The sequence below is a fragment of the Theropithecus gelada genome, chromosome 1 (assembly GCF_003255815.1).
Source record: "Theropithecus gelada isolate Dixy chromosome 1, Tgel_1.0, whole genome shotgun sequence".
NCBI classification, from domain to species: domain Eukaryota; kingdom Metazoa; phylum Chordata; class Mammalia; order Primates; family Cercopithecidae; genus Theropithecus; species Theropithecus gelada.
In genome coordinates this window covers 212,880,022-212,892,111 of record NC_037668.1, presented here as the reverse complement: position 1 = coordinate 212,892,111, position 12,090 = coordinate 212,880,022, and the positions used below count along the sequence as shown (strand labels likewise).

The 12,090-nt window shown below is 38.6% G+C and overlaps 1 pseudogene across 1 annotated transcript; it reads left to right on the top strand.

Annotated features, from left to right (window-relative positions):
• Window positions 1-815: 815 nt before the first annotated feature.
• On the top strand, window positions 816-1,484 carry LOC112611007 (annotated as a pseudogene). Its single transcript, XR_003116523.1, has one exon. The product of XR_003116523.1 is annotated as an interferon-induced transmembrane protein 1 pseudogene (transcript).
• Window positions 1,485-12,090: the final 10,606 nt, after the last annotated feature.

Genomic DNA, 12,090 nt, shown 5'->3' with positions numbered 1-12,090 from the left:
AAGGGAAAAGATTTATATATTTGACAATAAAATTTTGATACTCGCATTTGGCAAAATGGCTCAAACCAAACAATAATCTAAAAAGTGTTTTATATATCGAATATATATGCATATATATGGTTGACAAAGGGTTAATATATTAAAACATAATACACTTTTTCCCTGTGGCTTTTGTGTTTTTTTTTTTTATTTTTTTAGATGGAGTCTCACTCTGTCGCCCAGGCTGGAGTGCAGTGGTGTGATCTCGGCTCACTGCAAGCTCCGCCTCCCAGGTTTACGCCATTCTCCTGCCTCCGCCTCCCGAGTAGCTGGGACTACAGGCGCCCGCCACCACGCCTGGCTAATATTTTGAAGTTTAAGTAGAGACGGGGTTTCACCGTGTTAGCCAGGATGGTCTGGATCTCCTGACCTCATGATCCGCCCACCTCAGCCTCCCAAAGTGCTGGGATTACAGGCGTGAGCCACCGCGCCCGGCCTTCCCTGTGTTTTTATATCTTTTTCATCTCCATGAAATATTCTTGTGTCCTTCTTCACCTGGTTGACTTTCACTTACTCTTCGATCTCAACTTGTCTTACTTCCTCAGGTGGTCTTCCCTGATGGCCCGATTCTCTGACCTCTCTTGCAGTACATTTTCTGTGCCAGAGAATTATTTTCCAACCTTCATTGTAGCTGTAATTGTTAGTGACCATCTTTTTTGCTAAACTCTATGCTCCAGCGGGCAGAGCCATGTTTCATGCTTACCACTGTATCTGCAGCTTCTGAAGACTCTTGTAGAACCTCCCCCAGTACTATTTGCCATTGAAATGAATGACTACTGGAAACAACAGGGGAAAGCAGGGCTCACTGAGCACCATCCCAGCATCCAGACACTGCAGCTGCCCTTCCCTCCACGCCGAAAACCACACTTCTCAAACCTTCACTCAACACTTCCTTCCCCAAAGACAGAAAATGCACAAGGAGGAGCACGAGGTGACTGTGCTGGGGGCACCCCATAGCACCATCCTCCCAAGGTCCACCGTTATCAACGTCTACAGCAAGACCTCCGTGCCCAACCATGTCGTCTGGTCCCTGTTCAACACCATCTTCTTGAACTGGTGCTGCTTGGGCTTCATAGCATTCGCCTACTCCGTGAAGTCTAGGGACAGGAAGATGGTTGGCAACGTGACTGGGGCCCAGGCCTATGCCTCCACGGCCAAATGCCTGTACATCTCGGCCCTGATTGTGGGCATCATCATGACCATTGGATTCATCCTGTTACTGGTGTTTGGTTCTGTGATGATCTACCATATTATGTTACAGATCATACAGGAAAAACAGGGTTACTAGTAGCTGCCCATAGCCTGCGACCCTTGTACTCCACTTTGCAATGCTGGCCCTCACGCTGGGGCTATTGATCCTGCCCCCTTGGTCCTGCCCCTAGATACAGCATTTTATCCCCACACACCTGTCCACAATGATATTCAATAAAGTGCACGTGCTTGTGGAAAAAAAGAAAAAAGAAAGAAATGAATGACTACTATAAGAACTCATTGTGAACTCTTAGAGGAAGGAAACGAACAGGCAATTGACAAGAGGAAGCATACCAAAGCTCGAAACCCAAACAGGCTAACATATACTGCATCAATAGTCAAATACATACAGATTAAATGATATATTTGTGAATATATTATCTCTATTTATAAAATGTGTTTGTGTACTTGTTGTCAGAATACCCCAAAAAATTAATAATAGCATTAATTGCTTGTGGGAGTGTGATGAAGCATACCTCATAACCTGCTATTGGTAGGAATGTCAATTGGTAAAAATTTTCTGTAAAAACTGAATACTGTTCAAGCTGAAATTTACATTAAGAAAATAATTTGTGGGAGGGATGCATGTAAAGTGATGCTTCTGACATATTGTCTTATCACAGTAAAAAACTGGAAATAAACTAAATGTTTATTAATAAGGGATTATATTTAAATCTGAGTCAACCATCCAAATTTTGCAATGTTAACATGTTGCAGTTACAAAAATGGGTGCTATATCTAGAATTATTGAAATCAGTAAATGCTACGTTAAGTTTAACTGAAAAATAAGAGTCTTGACATGTATGTATGTGTGTGTGGCTATGTATAATGGTATCTCATTTTTGTAAAAATACATGTACATATGTAAATATTTAAATGTCCAAAGAAAAACTCTAGAACGATATACCAAAAAATTGGAAAGTGCTTGAGTTTCAGCATTCATTAGCATGCCTGGTGAATGGTTTGGCTGTGTCCCCATCCAGAGCTCATCTTGAATTTAACTCCCATAACTCCCCCATGTTGTGGGAGGAACCTGGTGGGAGATAATTGAACCATGGTGGCAGTTGCCGCTATACTGTTCTCATGGTAATGAATAAGTCTCATGAGATCTGATGGTTGAATAAAGGGAAACCCCTTTCACTTTGTTCTCACTTCTCTCTTGCCTGCCACCATGTAAGATGTGCCTTTTGCATTCCACCATGATCGTGAGGCCTCCCCAGCCACTTGGAACCTCTTTTTCTTTGCAAATTGCCCAGTCCCAGGTATGTCTTTATCAGCAGCATAAGAACAGACTAATACATCTTGCTAATTATTCATTGATGTATTCTTTCTCTCAATCCAGTCATTTTGGTCTAAATTATAAGTCCTTAACAAGGGTGGGTGGATAGAGAGAAAGGTAATCAGACAGAGCAAGAGAGAGATGGAAACATGAGGGTTCAGACTTCTTGGGTTGGGTTCTGCCAAAAGCAGAGCTTGAGAGAAAAAAAGAAACATGTGCAAGTGGTTGTTTCTGAAACACCATCCCAGGGAGCAAAAGTGAGGGATGGAGGAGTGAAGCAGGGAAGGAGAGAAATCTAATAAAAGGCTGTGTGATCAGTTTGACCACAGCATCTGCTGACTAGATCCTTGATTCCATGAACCTTTAAGGTAAGCTTACTTATGTCTTCCATGTGGCAGATGTAAAGCCTGACCATCCTTGCCTCCCGCTGCTAGCACATCTCTCCCTGTGGGGGTCAGGATGAATGTGACTGAGCTACTTGGAAGGAAATAAGGAAGAAAACACAAATAATTATTGTAATTGTTAATCTTGGAGTGAATATTGCTGTGATAAAATATTAGCATTGAAATGAAAATCCCCTCTGCAGTCCATAGCAGTTTCAGCTGTGACTGTTTCTGGAAACAGAGAAAGCTACAAGGAAAGCCAAATTCCATCTTTCTTGAATTTCTAGCCTGGACTACTGAGTGATCAGATTAGATGTTAATCCCATTTCATGTAATGGGACCCAGATGGAATCTAAAGACCAGATACCTGGTTTGGGGCACTGGTAAGCAGAGATTTCAATGTCAAGTAAGCAAGGGACTGTTCTCTAAACATCTCTACCAATTCAGTCTTCATTTGTATTCAGGAAATATTTTATAATCCTGACCCCCTGACCCAATAAGGATTTTGACAATTGAGATCAATCATGATCTCAGTTTTTGATTTAGGACTAAAGGGGAAAGTGTTAGCAGTGGAACGTATCCAAGTCATGTGGCACCAAAGTTTGTTACCAGCTGCAAATCCATATGGGTTTGCAGCAACCTCAATTCTAGCTTTCTCAGAAGAAAGAATTTGACTGAGGGGCATAAAGCAGAAGGAGAGATCAAGGCAAGTTTTAGAGCAGGAGTCAAAATTTATCAAAAAGTTTTGGAGCAGGAATGAAAGCTAGTAAACTGCCCTTGGAATAGGGCTCACTGGGCAACGTGAGAGAGCAAGTGCACTGTTTGACCTTTGACTTGGGGTTTTATATGTTGACATGCTTCTGGGGTCTTGCGTCACTTCTCCTCTGCTTCTTCCCTTGGCCTGTCTGCACATACAGTGGCCGGCTAGCACTCGGGAGGGGCCTCAGGCGCAGTGTGTTTGAGTTGTATTGGAGTTGTACAAATGCTCACTGGGGCCATTCTTCCCTTACCAGTCGAATGTTTCTAGAGGAAGGTCATGGACCAGTTAAACTCCACCGTTTTGCCTCTTAGTGTGCATGCTTGAACCCAGTCACCCAACTCCTGAGATCTCGTCAGGAGGCTGCTGATTGCCAGTTTCAGGTTTTTCCTCTTTATTGGGAGACTGCCTTTCCCCTGGGGCCACTGGCTGTGATCAATTATTATTTTAGAGAGATAGTTAACATTTGATTGACCATCACGTGATGGTTGCTGGATATTCCTGGTGTGTGTGGGGGGCACCTATCCCGCCCTGTTCATGTCTGACTACCTACCTAGAGTAACAGAAGGCTGTTTTAAGTGCCAGATTCCACCTCTATTTGGCATACTGAGTTGTCATCAGATACATGGCTTGGCAACTTAATTATGTTGCTTCTCAATAGTGCCTTGCCAACACTAGAGTGCTGCCCTTCTTGCTATGGGAGAAAATAAAATAAATAAAAATTATTTTTAGGAATGTGCTTAAGGAATTAATATGAAAAGCTGTTTTTAGATGTTTTTCTAAGTCAAGAATTTTTTTTTTGAGGATAGCATTGGAATCTCATTTGCTCTGCTGTGAACGGAAATGTAGCATTGCTGATGTACTGATTAAATATGCTGCCATTGACGAGCAGATCGACTGGCATGTAGAATATGTGAGCAAGCACGAATAGAAAATAGTGTTATAAATGACTAACTCTCATTTATGTATGTAGATGAATGAGTCTCAGGTTTGAAAATGAATGAATCTTACCAGATCCAAGCTCATACTAGGAAGAAGTTAATATCATGGAAATTCTGAATAAATTAGAAATGTTCTAAAATGTGGCTAATTGCCTTTTCCAATTAAGGAACAATGTGGAGGTGAGTGCTTTTTTTAAAATTTATTTTTAATTAAGACATAGTCATTCATTTCAACTGTTTTATATTTTATTCAGCATAATTCTATTAATAGGACCATGATCTAGAGGTAAGGGTATAAAGCTAGAATAACTTGCATACAGCTCCTCAAATGCTATCACAATGGAGCTCCCTCAGGCTAGGGGAGTCATTTAGGCTCCAGTGCTCCTAACTCTCAAAGGACTGTGGGATGCTTAAAGGGGCAGCAAAAAGTCTCTTAAGCATCTTTGCTTGAAGGGAGAGAATTTGAAATAAAGGATATTTACTTTTACCAGCTTGAATTTTTTTCATATTCTCCAATCTATTACATTTTTCAATAGGAAAAATTGGGGGAAAGATATCCATTAGTTCAATTGACTGGCTCCTGTACGCTGCTCAAAATGCATTTCTTCATCTTCTGAATGCTAGAGTGCTTATCCTGGGGAAAACACCTCTATTCATCTATCTTAACTCTAATTTTATTCCCAGCCTGTTCTTTTTCTGCTCTTTCAGCCCCTATCACTTTCCATACTCTTCCCCTACCAGTTGTTTTAGATGTGTCTGTTGAACAAGTTACTGAAACACCAAGAATTTTCCTGACAACTTTAATGTTGCCTTAAATAGCTTCTATGGCAGACTGGGTTATTGGTGTCAGTCTTTTACTTTTTCAGTTAAGTGAGAAAACTATTTCCTTATACATTGATGTTGCACTGGCCATGGCACTAGCTTTGTCCAATAAGACATGGACAAACTAACAGGAATAAAACAAATCAGTAACAAAACAGACTGTCTGTCATCTCTCACCCAAGGAGTAAAAGATATCTATAAACCATCAATCCATTTATACTGATCATGAAATAATCAGACCAAAGACCCAAAACCCCATTCATTGCTACAACCAACGAGGATTCATAATGTAATGGCCTTGAACAAACCAAAACCAAAAACAAAACATTAAAACACTCCATGTCTAGTCTGGGAGACAGAGTGAGACTCCATCTCCAAAAACAAAACAAAACAAAACAAAAACAAACAAACAAACAAAAAAAACACACTCCATGTCTGCTGACCATGAAATTATGCAGCAGTTTGAAGCAGTTATAATTGTAAACACAGTAACATGAGGGATTTTAAAAGCATAAAATATAAATGTAGAATAAGATATATAAATGATGATATTTATGAAAATTTAAAACAGATGTATATAATGAACATATAGAAACAGAAAATAGCAAACATTTAAAAATAGCAAAATGGTCCTCTATGAGAGGAGTAGAAAGAGAGTGGATAAGAGACATAAACATCAGCTCAAACAATAAATGAGGCAAAAAGAGAGCTTTAAAGTGGTCAGATGTGAGAACGGACTACAGATCAACAGTACCATATAATCTAATCTCTGTATCTGAGTTTTAAAATAAAATGTTAGAAAGTCTTTCCCCAAACAGTGCAAATATGATCATCTTATTTTTTTCTGGTAGTTATGAAAGTGATTGAGTTTTTTCATTTGATATATTTGGACTTTATTGTGCTAGCTAGTATAAGATTATGACTTAATCTTATTTTCTTTCCACATAACTAATTCTCTCAGAGTCTTTTATTGAAAAATCCTTATTTGTTTCTAGTGATGTGTGGTGCCTCTGTAAGCCTGTATTAAATTATTCTACATACTCTATGGAAGCTTTGAGACTATTTAATCTTTCATTGATCTGTTTTTCCATTTGTGTACTGGTATCCCAATGTTTAGATATTGTAACTTTATATAATTTCGGAGGTCTTCCACCCAAATGCTTGACAGATTCACCTGACAGAACCAAATAAACTTCATCACTAGAGAAGTGGTACAGTTCATGAACAGAATAAACCTCCTTATGATAGATCCAACGTGACAGTAGAACTTTGTCGACTCTATTTTTCAAAAATTTCTTTCCTCTCTCCAATATTTTTGTGTTTTGTTTTTGCTTTTGGTTTGTTAAAGGCTGATGAGTTATTATTCCTCATTAGTGGCAGCAATTATTAGGAATTAGCTTTTATTGTCTGAATATTTGTTGATCACTATAAATGGATTAATAATCTATGGAGATATTTTATCCTTTGGATGAGAGAGGACATAGGGTCTGTTTTGTTATTGATTAGCTTGATGGCTTATTTTTCTATTTTAGCTAAAATCAGTTAAGATTTTTTTTGCCCATTAGGAAGGAGAAAAGTTATTTCATATCTAAACAAGTGAGTAGCTGTGTTCTTATATTTATTTTTGGTTGAAATTATAGAACTGAAACTATAAGCATTTTCTACGTCTATGTGTCAAGGTGTCTAAGTTAACATGGCCTTTACTACTTACTGTTGGTGTGTAATGTTTTTCGATATCTTGAGAGTGTTAATCATTTAGATGAATCATTAATGATTTAGACCCAGTGTGGAGAAGTGTGCATGGTTGCAAAGGGGCGTTTCTCAAAACTAGGAATGTGTATTAAAAGGAGAGGGTATTCTGTCTCCTGTATAATCTTTTCAGGCAGAAATTACCGGCCCTGGTAAGGTTAATAATATTTTACAGTACTTTATTGAGTCAACTTAACGAGTACATTTTCTGCTTTTCTGTAGCATCAGTGTTACAGATTTGGACAGAGATTTCTCAAATGAATTTTGCACATATTGTACATTTCATCTCCAACAGTATATGAAAGTTATATTCTGAGAAAGTGCACAAAGCTGTTCATGTGACATAGTTGAAAATAATAGCTAAAGGTCACACTTAAAAAAATATTGTTTGCCTAAGAGAAATGAGAAAACCCTGAGAAGCTTGGAAGGTGTTTGGATACTTCAGGATTTAACCAATGATCACCTGGAGCACTAAATGCAAACACACACACATAAACGTACACGCAGAATCACACATTCAGAACCCCACATACTGAGAGACTTACACATGAGGGTTTATCTGTGTTGTGTTTTACTGAGAACTTAGAGAGGAACAAGGACATTGATACAGTCCAAAGAGAAACATGGTAAATATAATTTTCGATATTTATCTTCCCCCTCCTTCTTAGAACTAAGAAATAACAAAGAATGAACAACAAATTCCCCTTATTTTCTAATTCAGATAAATCTCTTTTTATCTCATATCTCCAAAATCAGCTCTGGGATTCCCTAGTCCTATCTTGCACAAAAGCCAATTAAACTGCTCCACTACGGAGGGAGCCATCTTTTCAGTGTCTTTCTCTTCTGTTCTCCAGTTGAAATACGGCTTTGAAAGCAGTTTATTCCTCTAGTCATAATGCATTCCATCATTCAGAACAAAACAGCAGTTTTGGTTTCAGTAACAAATCTCTTCCTTTTATATCAATGCAGTTTGATATTTCTATTTCTTCTTGTTTCACCTGTTTGCTATTTATTTTTTTTCCTTTTAAACATCCAGTATATTTCAGAAGTGTTTCATATAATTAGTGTATAGTTGGTTTAATTATGTAAATTTGCTTGAGCAACATTCCAATTTCCATTTCCATTTCTTCTCTTTTCTTTTGTGTTTACTTAATTGCCCCCAACGTTTACATCTTTAGTATATTTCAGAAATCTTCTGTATAATCAGCATTTAGTTGGATGTGATCATACATGTTAATTTGTGTGATATCCCAATTTATTATCAATGGGATTATCTTGCACCCACTGTGCCTCTTTCTTGGTCTTTGAGAATAGCATTTTCTTGCATAACTTGTCATGGTTTAAGCTTTCTCTTTCACTGTAAAACAAATTTATGAAACATTCCAAATTCCGTAATGCATCACACCTACAGTCCTCAGTTTCCCCTCCCAAGTACAGATGGCGCTTCATATCCAGGTGCGGTACACCCCCAACCCTTCGATTTCTCACCTTGTTAATGGAAAGAAAAGGCAGTGTATCATGAACCCAGTGAAAGGGAAGACAGGATATCCTGAACAAGTGGCTTCATTTTCCAAATTTCCATATTTCCTCTGCTGGAAAACTGATGTCCTAATAGTACCTTCCTCATGAGTTTTTGTTGTCGTTGTTGTTAGGATTAAATGAGATAATATATGCAAAATTATTGGAATGGTGTCTTGCACATAATAAATAGGAACATTGTGTAAGCAATTGCTATAACTGTTGTAACGATTACTGAAGATGTGGTTTGGCTGTATTTTAAAAGCCTTGATTCCTGGGCTAAGATGCTAGCAGCCTCCTGAGTAGGTAGTGACTTGATTGCTTCTGCTTTATGAATCACCAGTACGTAGGAGGGATGGAGTTTGTGTGAGGAGACTGCAGCAGAGATACACGTCAGGAGATTTTAGACAAATCAAGATGACTGACTCCTCATTTTCAGGCTTAGAGATTCTCAAGCTAAAGGCAGCATGATAGTGGGGAAAAGACAAAATATTCCCAGTTTTGTCACTTACCCTGTATAACTTTGGGAAAATAATCTAGCTTGAGGCAGCTCAAGTGGTCTTTATTATTAAACTGAGTAATGGCAATATTTTTCTTACAATTATTTTGGAGTACTAAGGGAGTCAGTATGTGTGAAGCACTTTCATGCCCAGAAAGTACCACTCAAATGTCAATTATTTAAGTCAATTATATAAAGACATCCAGGAATGGCAAACAATGCTGTAAACAAAAGCTAAATCTAAATTCTTGGAAAAGTCTGGTAACAGGGCAAAAATATTTTTCACATCACTTTTCCCCCCTCGTAGAATAACTTCCTGGATGTTTATTTTCCTTCTTAAATAGATACTTCCCTTCTATCTAATTATGCAGCATTTTACAGTTTCATCAGCTATCAGCAAAATCAAGCTGTCCTCGTTTGACTTGGAATGTCATAGAAATGATAAACTAAACAGCTTAGAATAGCACAAACTGGAAAGCAGAGTGTAACCCTCTAAAATCTCAACTGTCTAAATCCAAACCTAAATCTAGAATCTTAACCATTATCTACAGATTGTACACTTTAATATTTAAGAAGGGATTAAAATCACATATGTTCATGAGCGCATTGCTGTTATTACACTGCATTTGTTAAGTTCTCATTAGCATGTGGTCTTCATCTCAACAGTGTAAAACTATAGAGTAATTTAAAGTATGCCTATGAAATTGCCTTCCACACTGACTTAAAAAATAAAAATAGGCTGGGCGCGGTGGCTCACGCCTATAATCCCAGCACTTTGAGAGGCCGAAGCAGGCGGATCACGAAGTCAGGAGATCGAGACCATCCTGGCTAACACGGTGAAACCCCGTCTCTACCAAAAATATGAAAAATTAGCCGGGCGTGGTGGCGGCGCCTGTAGTCCCAGCTACTCGGGAGGCTGAGGCAGGAGAAAGGTGTGAGCCCGGGAGGCAGAGCTTGCCGTGAGCCGAGATCGCGGCACTGCACTCCAGCCTGGGCAACAGAGTGAGACTCCATCTGAAAAAAATAAAGCAAAAAAATAAAAATAAAAATATATAACCTCCCCAAGCTTTGAACATAACTGTGTAATTTGGAAACAATTTATTCTCCCACTATCTTAATGTTTACCATTTAAGAGACATGCTTCTCTAGGAAAAATATGTTTATCAGGAATAACAATTTTTAAAATGCCGAGGTTACTCTCCTGCTGTTTGATAACGTTCCTCAGAAAAAGCATAAATGTACATTCTGACAACTTTCAGAAGGTTTATATTAATGAACATTCTCTTTTCTAAGCCTCAAAGAATATGATTTCTAATGATATAAGCACATACATATTTCTAGATATCTGAAGCTTTGAGGTACTCCCCTCTTTCCATTAGAGTTGGGGCATTTTCCGTATCTTTCACTCTTCTGTAAAGGATGACTTACCTCACTCAGTTCCCACTAAGGTCTCTCATGTAGGCCTTGTCTTAGTCTTTCCAAGCTACTATTAAAAAAAGTACCATAAACTTGATAGGAATAAACAACAGACAATTATTTCTCACAGCTATGGAGGCTGGGAAGTCCAAGATCAAGGCACTGGCAGACGTGGTGTCTGATGAGGGCTTACTTTTGGTTCATAGAGGGAGCCTTCTCACTGTGTCCTCACAGAGTGGAAGGGATGAGGGGACTTTCTAGGCTCTCCTTCATAAGGATACTAATTTCATTCCTGAGAGCTCAACTTTTACGGCCTAATCGCCACCCAAAAGGCCCCACCCCCTAACACCATCATCTTGGGTATTAGGAGTTTAACTTAGGAATTTTGAGGGGACACAAATGTTCAGATTATGGCAGGCTTAAAGCAAGTCATTTGAACTTAGAAAGCTAATTTACTTTTAATCCACATATCTGAGGGGCTACTTCTCATAGTTAATTTTATATATATCTATGTCAATTAAGTTCTCAGCTGTCTGTCCCTAACCCCAATTTAACCAATTCCTGAGGAGAGACTGGTAGAAGGTAGAAGGTTCTAAAAGGTTCCTCTATACTGAAATGGGTGCCTCTGGTTTCAAAGTACACTTCCCAGGGGTTACAGAGAAGAACTAACTGTACTTTACTGATAACTAAAAACAACAACAACAACAACAAAAACAGTTCTCTTTTGCATTCCTTATAGGATGGGGTATACGCTATTCTACCTGAGCAAGGATGTGTCCAATATTCCCAGCCCATATAAAAGCACCTCCCCTCCTTTTGGTATTTTCACAGAAACTTTGCACTTTCACAATAGGCATTCATTCTACAGAGACAGGCCTTGACAATTGAGCAAATGATCATTCTGCTAATTCCATATTCATGTATGACTCATGACTCATCCAGCAACACTGTGGAGCCTTCTTTGTGAGAGGCGACAGCTGCTTTACATTAAGCATCATTACTAAACAGTTTTTTAAAAAGACGATGTGCAGAGAATAATTCCTTTGCGGAAAATCTAGGTAGCTTTTCAGGTTTAGAAGACTAAATGTAGTGAGGGCTCTGCATTTTATTGTAGGTTTATAAATGATGACACTTTAATTCCCCTGCACCTACAAAAAAGACAGCATGAAGCAGTGGAGATCATGAAAGGTGAGAGGCTTGGGTCTTGATTTTATTTTAATTTACTCTCCCCTAGCGGGATGACTTTAGGATCTTTGATTTAATGAGACATCAGGAAAAATAGCTATGAATCTCCTGAAAATGCAAACTTCTATCTCTTCATAGGTGCTAAGTATTTTATTTTCTGTGTCTTTAATCAGATGTCCATGGCAGTTAGCATATTCTCAACAGAGTCTTTGATTCCCAGGAGGTTAAGAACTACTCTTCTATGTGGTCAT